This window comes from Eurosta solidaginis, chromosome 5 (genome assembly GCF_040869045.1).
Source record: "Eurosta solidaginis isolate ZX-2024a chromosome 5, ASM4086904v1, whole genome shotgun sequence".
NCBI classification, from domain to species: Eukaryota; Metazoa; Arthropoda; class Insecta; order Diptera; family Tephritidae; genus Eurosta; species Eurosta solidaginis.
The window spans coordinates 153,031,055-153,043,641 of record NC_090323.1 but is presented as its reverse complement, the minus strand read 5'-3'; positions in this window follow the sequence as shown (position 1 = coordinate 153,043,641).

Sequence of the window (12,587 nt, the reverse complement as noted above, 5' to 3'; positions counted from 1 at the left end):
GATCCCGGACGGATCCCGAAAACTATACAGAAATGATCCCGGAAGGGTCCCAAAATGATCACGAAATAGTCCCGAAAAAGTCCCGAAATTACCCCGGCGTAATCCCGGACCGATCCCGAAAACCATCCAGAAATGATCCCATAAGGGTCTCGATATGACCCTTACGGGATTACAAATAAGGTGAAGCTAATTATAAAACCATGTTAATAAGGCAGCAGGCGCATTGGAGCGAATAAAAGGTTACATAGAAACATACAGGTAAAGCTAATAAAAGCGTGCTAATAAAAACAATTGACGGAGGGCGGATGGCGGGAGTAGAGGAGAGGACCACTGATCGTTCCTCCAAAATTGTCTAGATCTCGTTCTGTATGTACCAGATACCAAAAACTATTGATTTAGGAGAAAATTTATATTGAGTTATAACAATTTATAGATTTTATACCAGAGGGGGAGATAAAGGGGGCGGGCGGAGGGTGTCACTGCTTACTTTGTAACCCTCGACTTATTTGACCCCTTGAGTCTGTGATATTGGTGAAGGCCAGTATACGTAAAGTTATAATGTGTAAAAATTATTAAAAAGTAATTGCTCGAAAGGGTCGTGGGACCCCCCACCCCTCTTTCCATGTTCGAAAAAAATTTCGCTAGTAGACAACTGTCTGTGTCCCAAATTTCATTAAAATCCGTGTAGCCATTCTGGCGTGATTCACTCGAAAAGACGAAAAAATATAATAATTAAATTATAACTGTTCCTAGGGGGCGGGGACCACGCCCCTTTTGAAAAATATATAGCTAGTAGATTCTTCTAGACTATTGGCTATATGTGTGCAAAATTTCATCCAAATCGGTCCAGCCGTTCTTGCGTTATTGAGTCACAAAGACAAACGTCTGGACAAACATCCAAACATCCAAACATCCAAACATCCAAACATCCAAACATCTTAACATCCAAACTTTCCCATTTATAATATACATATACTAGCCTTTACCCGCGGCCCCGTCCGCAAGGAGAAAATGAAATATGTGGGCTATTCACGTTAGCCTGCTTATAAAGTTATCTGTTTAAAATTTTTTTTCTGTCTAATGCATTTTATTTTTGTAATTGAGTAAAAAAAAGAACTTTATGAGCTGATAACCTGATAGGATCCCAAAATGATAACGAAATTATCCAGAAAAAGCCACGAAATGATCCCGACGCTATCGCGGACGGATCCTGAAAACCATCCAGAAACGCCCCGGAAGTGTTTCCAAAAGTTCCCGTAGTAGTCCCAAAAAAACCCGAAATGACAACGACACGATTCTAGACTTATCCAGATAACCACACAGAAATGATGCCTGAAGGGTACCAAATTGATCCCGAAATAGTCCCGAAAAAGTTCCGAAATTACCCTGACGGGCTCCCGGACGGATCTCAGAAACCATCCAGAAAATATCCAGGAAGGGTCCCTAAATTATCCCGACTAACTCCAGAAAAAGTTCCGAAATGGCTCCGAGGGGATCCACGATGGATCGCGAAAACCATACAGAAAAGATTCTGGAAGGATTCCAAAATGATCCCGAAATAGTCCGGAATTGACCCAGAGGGGATCCCGCACAGATCCAGAAATGATCTCGGAAGGGTCCCCAAATGATCCCAAAATGGTCCCGAAATGACCCTGATGGATCCGGCAAACCATCAAGAAATTATGCCGAAAGGGTCCCAAAATGATCCCGAAATAATACAGAAAAAGTCACGAAACGACCCCTAGAGGATCCCCAAATGATCCCGTATTAGCCCCGAAAAGGTCCCGAAATAACCCCGACGGGATCCCGAACAAATCCCGAAAACCATCCAGAAATGATACCGGAAGGAATCCCAAATGATCCAGAAGTGACGCCGGAAAGGTCCTCCAATGATCACCTAATAGTCCCGAAATGACCCTTAAGGGGTCATGGACGGATCCCATAAACCATCCAGAAATGATCCCGATATATTCCCGAAGAAGTCCCGAAATGACCCTGACGGGATCTCGAACGCACCCCTAAATGACCCTGACGGGATCCCGGACAGATCCCGAAATCCATCCAGAAATGATCTTGGGAGAGACCCCAAATGATCCCGAAAAAGTCCCGCAATGATTCCGAGGGGATCCTGATCGGATACCGATAACCATCCAGAAGTGATGCCGGAAAGGTCCTCAAATGATCACCTAATACCAAAATGACCCTGACGGCATCCCGGACTGATCCCAAAATCCATCCAGAAATGATCTTGGGAAGGTCCCAAAATTATCCCGAAATAGTCTCGGAAAAGTTCAGAAATTACCCTGACGGGTTCCCGGACGAATCCTGAAAGCCATCTCTAAATGATCCCGAAAAAGGTCCGAAATGGCCCTGACTGGACCCCGAAAGGATCCCGAAAACTATCCAGAAATGATGCCGGAAATGTCCTCAAATGATCACCTAATAGTTCCGAAAAGACCCTGACGGGATCCCGAACGGATCCCGACAACTATCTAGAAATGATGCCGAAAGGGCCCGCAAATGATCCCGTACTAGTCGAGAAAAAGTCTCGAAATGAACCCGACTGGATGCCGGACGAATCCCAAAAATCAGCCAGAAATGATGCCGGAAGGGACACCAAATGATCCCGAAAAAGTCCCGCAATAATTCCGACGGGATCCTGAGCGGATACCGAAAACCATCCAGAAGTGATGCCGAAAAGGTCCTCAAATGATCACCTAATAGTCCCAAAATGACCCTGACGGCATCTCGGACAGATCCCGAAATCCATCCAGAAATGATCTTGGGAGGGTCCCAAAATTATCCCGAAATAGTCTGGGAAAAGTCCAGAAATTACCCTGACGGATACCGAACGAATCCTGAAAGCCATCTCTAAATGATCCCGAAAAAGGTCCGAAATGGCCCTGACTGGACCCCGAAAGGATCCCGAAAACTATCCAGAAATGATGCCGGAAATGTCCTCAAATGATCACCTAATAGTTCCGAAAAGACCCTGACGGGATCCCGAACGGATCCCGACAACTATCTAGAAATGATGCCGAAAGGGCCCGCAAATGATCCTGTATTAGTCGAGAAAAAGTCCCGAAATAACCCCGACGGGATGCCGGACGAATCCCAAAAACCATCCAGAAATGATTTTGGAAGGGACCCCAATGATCCCGAAAAAGTCCCGCAATTATTCCGACGGGAATATGAACGGATACCGAAAACCATCCAGAAGTGATGCCGGAACGGTCCTCAAATGCTCACCTAATAGTATCAAAATGACCCTGAGGGCATCCCGGACAAATCCCGAAATCCATCCAGAAATGATCTTGGGAAGGTCCCAAAATGATCCCTAAATAGTCTCGGAAAAGTCCAGAAATTACCCTGACGGGTTCCCGGACGAATCCTGAAAGCCATCCTTAAATGATCCCGAAAAAGCCCGGAAATGACCCTGACGGGATCCCGAAAGGATTCCAAAAACTATCCAGAAATGATGCCGGAAAGGTCCTCAAATGATCCCCTGATAGTTCCGAAATGACCGTGACGGGATCCCGAACGGATCCCGACAACTATCCAGAAATTATGCCGAAAGGGTCCGCAAATGATCCCGTATTAGTCGAGAAAAAGTCCCGAAATGACCCCGACGGGATCCCGGACGAATCCCAAAAACCATCCAGAAATGATGCCGGTAGGTATCCCAAATGATCCCGAAATAATCCCGAAATGACCTCGTCGGCATCCCGGACGGATACCGAAAATTATCCAGAAATGATGCCGGAAAGGTCCACAAATTACCCTGATGTGATCCCGGACGGATCCCGAAAACCATCCAGAAATGATGCCGAAAGGGTCCACAAATGATCCCGTATTAGTCGCGAAAAAGTCCCGAAATGACCCCGACGGGATGCCGGACAAATCCCGAAGACCATCCAGAAATGATGCCTAAAGGGACCCAAAATAACCCTGAAAAAGTCCCGTAATGATCCCGGCAACCATCAAGAATTTATCTCTCGAAGGTACGCAAATGATCCCGAAAGTACCCCGACGGGATCCCGGACGGATCCCGAGAACCATCCAGAAATGATGCCGGAAGGATCCCCAAATGATCGCGAAATAGTCCCGAAATGATTCCGGAATAGTCCCGAAAATGTTCCAAAATAACCCCGACGGGATCCCGGACGGATCCCGTAAACTATACAGAAATGATCCCGGAAGGGTCCCAAAATGATCCCGAAATAGTCCCGAAAAAGTCCCGAAATTACCCCGGCGTAATCCCGGACCGATCCCGAAAACCATCCAGAAATGATCCCGGAAGGGTCTCGATATGACCCTTACGGGATTACAAATAAGGTGAAGCTAATTATAAAACCATGTTAATAAGGCAGCAGGCGCATTGGAGCGAATAAAAAGTTAGATAGAAACATACAGGTAAAGCTAATAAAAGCGTGCTAATAAAAACAATTGATGGAGGGCGGATGGCGGGAGTAGAGGAGAGGACCACTGATCGTTCCTCCAAAATTGTCTAGATCTCGTTCTGTATGTACCAGATACCAAAAACTATTGATTTAGGAGAAAATTTAGATTGAGTTATAACAATTTATGGATTTTACACCAGAGGGGGAGATAAAGGGGGGCGGGCGGAGGGTGTCACTGCTTACTTTGTAAGCCCTCGACTTATTTGACCCCTTGAGTCTGTGATATTGGTGAAGGCCAGTATACGTAAAGTTATAATGTGTAAAAATTATGAAAAATAATTTCTCGAAGGGTCGTGGGACCCCCACCCCTCTTTCCATGTTCGAAAAAAATTTCGCTAGTAGACTACTGTCTGTGTCCCAAATTTTATCAAAATCCGTGTAGCCATTCTGGCGTGATTCAGTCGCAAAGACGAAAAAATATAATAATTAAATTATAACTGTTCCTAGGGGGCGGGGACCACGCCCCTTTTGAAAAATATATAGCTAGTAGATCCTTCTAGACTATTGGCTATATGTGTGCAAAATTTCTCCAAATCGGTTCAGCCGTTCTTGCGTTATTGAGTCACAAAGACAAACGTCTGGACAAACATCCAAACATCCAAACATCCAAACATCCAAACATCTAAACATCCAAACATCCAAACATCTTAACATCCAAACTTTCCCATTTATAATATATACTAGCCTTTACCCGCGGCCCCGTCCGCAAGGAGAAAATGAAATATGTGGGCTATTCACGTTAGCCTGCTTATAAAGTTATCTGTTTAAAATTTTTTTTCTGTCTAATGCATTTTATTTTTGTAATTGAGTAAAAAAAAGAACTTTTTGAGCTGATAACCTGATAGAATCCCCAAATGATAACGAAATTATCCAGAAAAAGCCACGAAATGACCCCGACGCTATCGCGGACGGATCCCGAAAGCCATCCAGAAACGCCCCGGAAGTGTTTCCAAAAGTTCCCGAAGTAGTCCCAAAAAAACCCGAAATGACAACGACACGATTCTAGACCTATCCAGATAACCACACAGAAATGATGCCTGAAGGGTACCAAATTGATCCCGAAATAGTCCCGAAAAAGTTCCGAAATTACCCTGACGGGCTCCCGGATGGATCTCAGAAACCATCCAGAAAATATCCAGGAAGGGTCCCTAAATTATCCCGACTAACTCCAGAAAAAGTTCCGAAATGGCTCCGAGGGGATCCACGATGGATTGCGAAAACCATACAGAAATGATTCCGGAAGGATTCCAAAATGATCCCGAAATAGTCCGGAATTGACCCAGATGGGATCCCGCACAGATCCAGAAATGATCCCGGAAGGGTGCAAAAACTATCCCGGAAAAGTAACAAAAAATCCCGAAATGGCTCCTACGGCATCCCGGACGGATCCAGAAATGATCTCGGAAGGGTCCCCAAATGATCCCAAAATGGTCCCGAAATGACCCTGATGGATCCGGCAAACCATCAAGAAATTATGCCGAAAGGGTCCCAAAACGATCCCGAAATAATACAGAAAAAGTCACGAAACGACCCCTAGAGGATCCCCAAATGATCCCGTATTAGCCACGAAAAGGTCCCGAAATAACCCCGACGGGATCCCGGACAAATCCCGAAAACCATCCAGAAATGATGCCGGAAGGAATCCCAAATGATTCCGTAAAATTCCCGCATTGATTCCGACGGGATCCCGAACGGATACCGAAAATCATCCAGAAGTGATGCCGCAAAGGTCCTCAAATGATCACCTAATAGTCCCGAAATGACCCTTAAGGGGTCATGGACGGATCCCATAAACCATCCAGAAATGATCCCGATATATTCCCGAAGAAGTCCCGAAATGACCCTGACGGGATCTCGAACGCACCCCTAAATGACCCTGACGGGATCCCGGACAGATCCCGAAATCCATCAAGAAATAATCTTGGGAGGGACCCCAAATGATCCCGAAAAAGTCCCGCAATGATTCCGAGGGGATCCTGATCGGATACCGATAACCATCCAGAAGTGATGCCGGAAAGGTCCTCAAATGATCACCTAATACCAAAATGACCCTGACGGCATCCCGGACTGATCCCAAAATCCATCCAGAAATGATCTTGGGAAGGCCCCAAAATTATCCCGAAATAGTCTCGGAAAAGTTCAGAAATTACCCTGACGGGTTCCCGGACGAATCCTGAAAGCCATCTCTAAATGATCCCGAAAAAGTCCCGAAATGACCCTGACTGGTCCCCGAAAGGATCCCGAAAACTATCCAGAAATGATGCCGGAAATGTCCTCAAATGAACACCTAATAGTTCCGAAAAGACCCTGACGGGATCCCGAACGGATCCCGACAACTATCTAGAAATGATGCCGAAAGGGCCCGCAAATGATCCCGTATTAGTCGAGAAAAAGTCCCGAAATGAACCCGACGGGATGCCGGACGAATCCCAAAAACCAGCCAGAAATGATGCCGGAAGGGACACCAAATGATCCCGAAAAAGTCCCGCAATAATTCCGACGGGATCCTGAGCGGATACCGAAAACCATCCAGAAGTGATGCCGAAAAAGTCCTCAAATGATCACCTAATAGTCCCAAAATGACCCTGACGGCATCCCGGACAGATCCCGAAATCCATCCAGAAATGATCTTGGGAGGGTCCCAAAATTATCCCGAAATAGTCTGGGAAAAGTCCAGAAATTACCCTGACGGATACCGGACGAATCCTGAAAACCAATCTTAAATGATGCCGAAAAAGTCCCGAAATGACCCTGATGGGACCCGGAAAGGATCCCGAAAACTAACCAGAAATGATGCCGGAAAGGTCCTCAAATGATCTCCCAATAGTTCCGAAAAGACCCTGACGGGATCCCGAACGGATCCCGACAACTATCCAGAAATGATACCGAAAGGGCCCGCAAATGATCCCGTATTAGTCGAGAAAAAGTCCCGAAATGACCCCGACGAGATGCCGGACGAATCCCAAAAACCATCCAGAAATGATTTTGGAAGGGACTCCAATGATCCCGAAAAAGTCCCGCAATTATTCCGACGGGAATCTGAACGGATACCGAAAACCATCCAGAAGTGATGCCGGAACGGTCCTCAAATGTTCACCTAATAGTCCCAAAATGACCCTGAGGGCATCCCGGACAAATCCCGAAATCCATTCAGAAATGATCTTGGGAAGGTCCCAAAATGATCCCGAAATAGTTTCGGAAAAGTCCAGAAATTACCCTGACGGGTTCCCGGACGAATCCTGAAAGCCATCCTTAAATGATCCCGAAAAAGCCCCGAAATGACCCTGACGGGATCCCGAAAGGATTCCAAAAACTATCCAGAAATGATGCCGGAAAGGTCCTCAAATGATCCCCTAATAGTTCCGAAATGACCCCGACGGGATCCCGGACGAATCCCAAAAACCATCCAGAAATGATGCCGGTAGGTATCCCAAATGATCCCGAAATAATCCCGAAATGACCTCGTCGGCATCCCGGATGGATACCGTAAATTATCCAGAAATGATGCCGGAAAGGTCCACAAATGATCCCCTAATAGTCCCGAAATTACCCTGATGGGATCCCGGACGGATCCCGAAAACCATCCAGAAATGATGCCGGAAGAGCCCCCAAATGATCCCGAAAAAGTCCCCAAATGACCCCGACGATATCCCGGACGGATCCCGAAAACCATCCAGAAATGATGCCGGAAGAGCCCCCAAATGATCCCGAAAAAGTCCCCAAATGACCCCGACGAGATCCCGCACGGATCCCGAAAACCATCCAGAAATGATGCCGGAAGAGCCCCAAATGATCCCGAAAAAGTCCCCAAATGACCCCGACATACTCCAGAAAAGGTTCCGAAATGGCTCCGAGGGAATCAACGACGGATCGCGAAAACCATACAGAAATGATTCCGGAAGGATCCCAAAATGATCCCGAAATAGTCCGGAAATGACCCAGATGGGATCCCGCACAGATCCAGAAATGATCCCGGAAGGGTCCAAAAACTATCCCGGAAAAGTAACAAAAAATCCCGAAATGGCTCCTACGGCATCCCGGACGGATCCAGAAATGATCTCGGAAGGGTCCCCAAATGATCCCAAAATGGTCCCGAAATGACCCTGATGGATCCGGCAAACCATCAAGAAATTAAGCCGGAAGGGTCCCCAAATGATCCCGAAATAAAACAGAAAAAGTCACGAAACGACCCCTAGAGGATCTCCAAATGATCCCGTATTAGCCCAAAAAAGTCCCAAAATGACCCTGACGGGATCCCGAAAGGATTCCGAAAACAATACAGAAATGATGCCGGAAAGGTCCTCAAATGATCCCCTAATAGTCCCGAAATGACCGTGACGGGATCCCGACAACTATCCAGAAATGATGCCGAAAGGGTCCGCAAATGATCCCGTATTCGTCGAAAAAAAGTCCCGAAAGGACCACGACGGGATCCCGGACGAATCCCAAAAACCATCCAGAAATGATGCCGGTAGGTATCCCAAATGATCCCGAAATAGTCCCGAAATGACCTCGTCGGCATCCCGGACGGATCCCGAAAACCATCCAGAAATGATGCCGAAAGGGTTCCGAAATGATCCCGTATTAGTCGCGAAAAAGTCCCGAAATGACCCCGACGGGATCCCGGACGGATCCCGAAAACCATCCAGAAATGATGCCGGATGAGCCCCAAAATGATCCCGAAAAAGTCCCCAAATGACCCCGACGAGATCCCGGACGGATCCCGAAAACCATCCAGAAATGATGCAGGAAGAGCCCCCAAATGATCCCGAAAAAGTCCCCAAATGACCCCGGCGATATCCCGGACGGATCCCGAAAACCATCCAGAAATGATGTCGGAAGAGCCCTCAAATGATCCCGAAAAAGTCCCCATATGACCCCGGCGAGATCCCGCACGGATCCCGAAAACCATCCAGAAATGATGCCGGAAGGGTCCCCAAATGATCGCGAAATAGTCCCGAAATGATTCCGGAATAGTCCCGAAAATGTTCCAAAATAACCCCGACGGGATCCCGGATGGATCCCGTAAACTATACAGAAATGATCCCGGAAGGGTCCCAAAATGATCCCGAAATAGTCCCGAAAAAGTCCCGAAATTACCCCGGCGTAATCCCGGACCGATCCCGAAAACCATCCAGAAATGATCCCGGAAGGGTCTCGATATGACCCTTACGGGATTACAAATAAGGTGAAGCTAATTATAAAACCATGTTAATAAGGCAGCAGGCGCATTGGAGCGAATAAAAATTTAGATAGAAACATACAGGTAAAGCTAATAAAAGCGTGCTAATAAAAACAATTGATGGAGGGCGGATGGCGGGAGTAGAGGAGAGGACCACTGATCGTTCCTCCAAAATTGTCTAGATCTCGTTCTGTATGTACCAGATACCAAAAACTATTGATTTAGGAGAAAATTTAGATTGAGTTATAACAATTTATGGATTTTACACCAGAGGGGGAGATAAAGGGGGCCTGTCGGAGGGTGTCACTGCTTACTTTGTAAGCCCTCGACTTATTTGACCCCTTGAGTCTGTGATATTGGTGAAGGCCAGTATACGTAAAGTTATAATGTGTAAAAATTATGAAAAATAATTTCTCGAAGGGTCGTGGGACCCCCACCCCTCTTTCAATGTTCGAAAAAAAATTCGCTAGTAGACTACTGTCTGTGTCCCAAATTTCATCAAAATCCGTGTAGCCATTCTGGCGTGATTCAGTCGCAAAGACGAAAAAATATAATAATTAAATTATAACTGTTCCTAGGGGGCGGGGACCACGCCCCTTTTGAAAAATATATAGCTAGTAGATTCTTCTAGACTATTGGCTATATGTGTGCAAAATTTCATCCAAATCGGTCCAGCCGTTCTTGCGTTATTGAGTCACAAAGACAAACGTCTGGACAAACATCCAAACATCCAAACATCCAAACATCCAAACATCCAAACATCCAAACATCCAAACATCCAAACATCTAAACATCCAAACATCTTAACATCCAAACTTTCCCATTTATAATATATATTAGATTAGATTAGATTGTTCCAGAGCGCTTAAGTTCTGCAGGTATTATAATTTTCGCCATCATCAAATTAAAGAAATCACACGAAAGAGTCACCTTGTCTGAAACCTCGTTTAGTTTCGAACGGCTCGGAGAGGTCCTTCCCAATTCTGACTGAGCGGATGTGTTATTCAACGTCATTTTGCACAGCCGTCTAAGATTTTCGGGGAAACCCAATTCAGACATAGCGCATATAGGCAGCTTCTTTTCGTGCTGTCGAAGGCGGCTTTAAAATCGAAGAGGTGATGTGTGTCGACTCTTTTTTCGCGGGTTTTTTCCAAGATTTGGCGCATTGTGAAAATCTGGTCGATGGTAGATTTACCAGGTCTGAAGCCGCACTGATAAGGTTCAATCAGCCGATTCACACTGGGCTTTAATCTTTCACACAATACACTTGACAGGACCTTATATGCGATATTAAGAAGGCTGATTCCGCAATAGTTGACGCAGTTTGCAATATCCCCTTTCTTGTGGACTGGCCAAAAACACTTAGATTCCATTATTCGGGCATGCACTCGTCCGACCATATTTTGGGAAGAAGTTAATGCATGCGCCTTACCATTTGAATAGCTCCGCAGGCAATCCATCAGCGCCCACGTTCTTGTTGTGTTTCAATCTGGTTATTGCTATTCTGACTTCGTCATAAGCGGGTGGGGGGCATTTATTCCATCATCATCGATTGCGGGATAGGTTTAGTCATCCCATCAAGCTCATCGCACTCACGCCTTTCTGCCTCTGCTTTTTTCTTCCTGAAAAGGCGCCTCGCTTCCTTTTCAACTCGCGATAGCGCTCCTCTTGTTGCGCTCGCTTTTAACGTAGCCTTGCAGGCAGCGTCTTTTCCTTCGTTTGCAACGCGGCATCCTTCACCGTACCAGTTGTTTTTCCTTGGTTGCCAGTAACCAGGTGAAATGAGTACTCTTCCGATAATTTGCTTGCGATATTGTTTTCATAACGATGTTATGAGTTTCGGAAGCACATGGACTGAAAATACTCGAATACTCTTTGAAGAGGTAATTTGTTGCGCAAATGATTAAGGAACTAGTAGCTGGTAATAAAAAAGCTTAGCTCAGAAAGACGTGGGTCACTTTGGAATCTAAATATTTATATAAGAACTTGCTGGACACGTTGTTTTTTTTTAATTTGGGAGTCAATTAAGAAGAAAAAAACTTGTGCATGACTAATTTAATAAATATTCAACTGAAGTATGTATAAACCAAATTTTTTTAATCCTCCTTTTTATATGTTTTACAAAATTTTACAGCCACGAAATGAAGCTTTCTCTTTGCCACTTTGCAAAAATAATCAGTTAATATCACAGTACCACTTTGGCAGCTGCAATTAGTGGAGGCTGCTAAATATCCCCCACATAAATTCGTGCATCATTTCACCGCTCAAAAGCAAACAAATGAAGCACATTTCATTCAAACAAATTAAAGATGGCCAACCCAACAAAAACTACTAATTTCATACATCCTCGTTTTCCTTGTTAATTTTGTAGGTACAATCGATATAATGTTGGTAGTCTGAAAAGCATTAAAACCTCTGGCCTTAAGCACGTTTGTGTTGGGGAGTTGAAGTGGCATAACCAAATCTACATACTGTTTGTATTTGCAACATATTCTCGTTAATCCAAACGCTGACGATGAGCCACGAAGAACATGAAATAAGTGACTATTGAGCCAATCTCTGCGCAAATTTCAACACAAAACTGAAGCGCCAAATTCGGTGTTCATCTTCAAAAGCAACAAAAAAAAAAAACACCAAATCTTATAGTAGGACTGCAACAAAGTCTTTCCATTCTGTTGCTAAGATATAGCAATTACCGAATTCTTTGGAATGTGTTACTACTATTGCTTCGAAGAAATGGCTTTGGTGCCTATTAAATCATGCAGCCAACAATAAGGCCAAAAGAACACCAGCAGAAGGCGGCGAGAAGTAGAGGTGCTTATTCAAAACAATTGATGCAGACACTTGCCAACGATTTTGAGCGAATAAATCACACAACTTAAACTTAAAACAATGAGAATGAGAGCAGATGGTTGGGCGTTTGTTTGTGCTTATGTGGATGACAG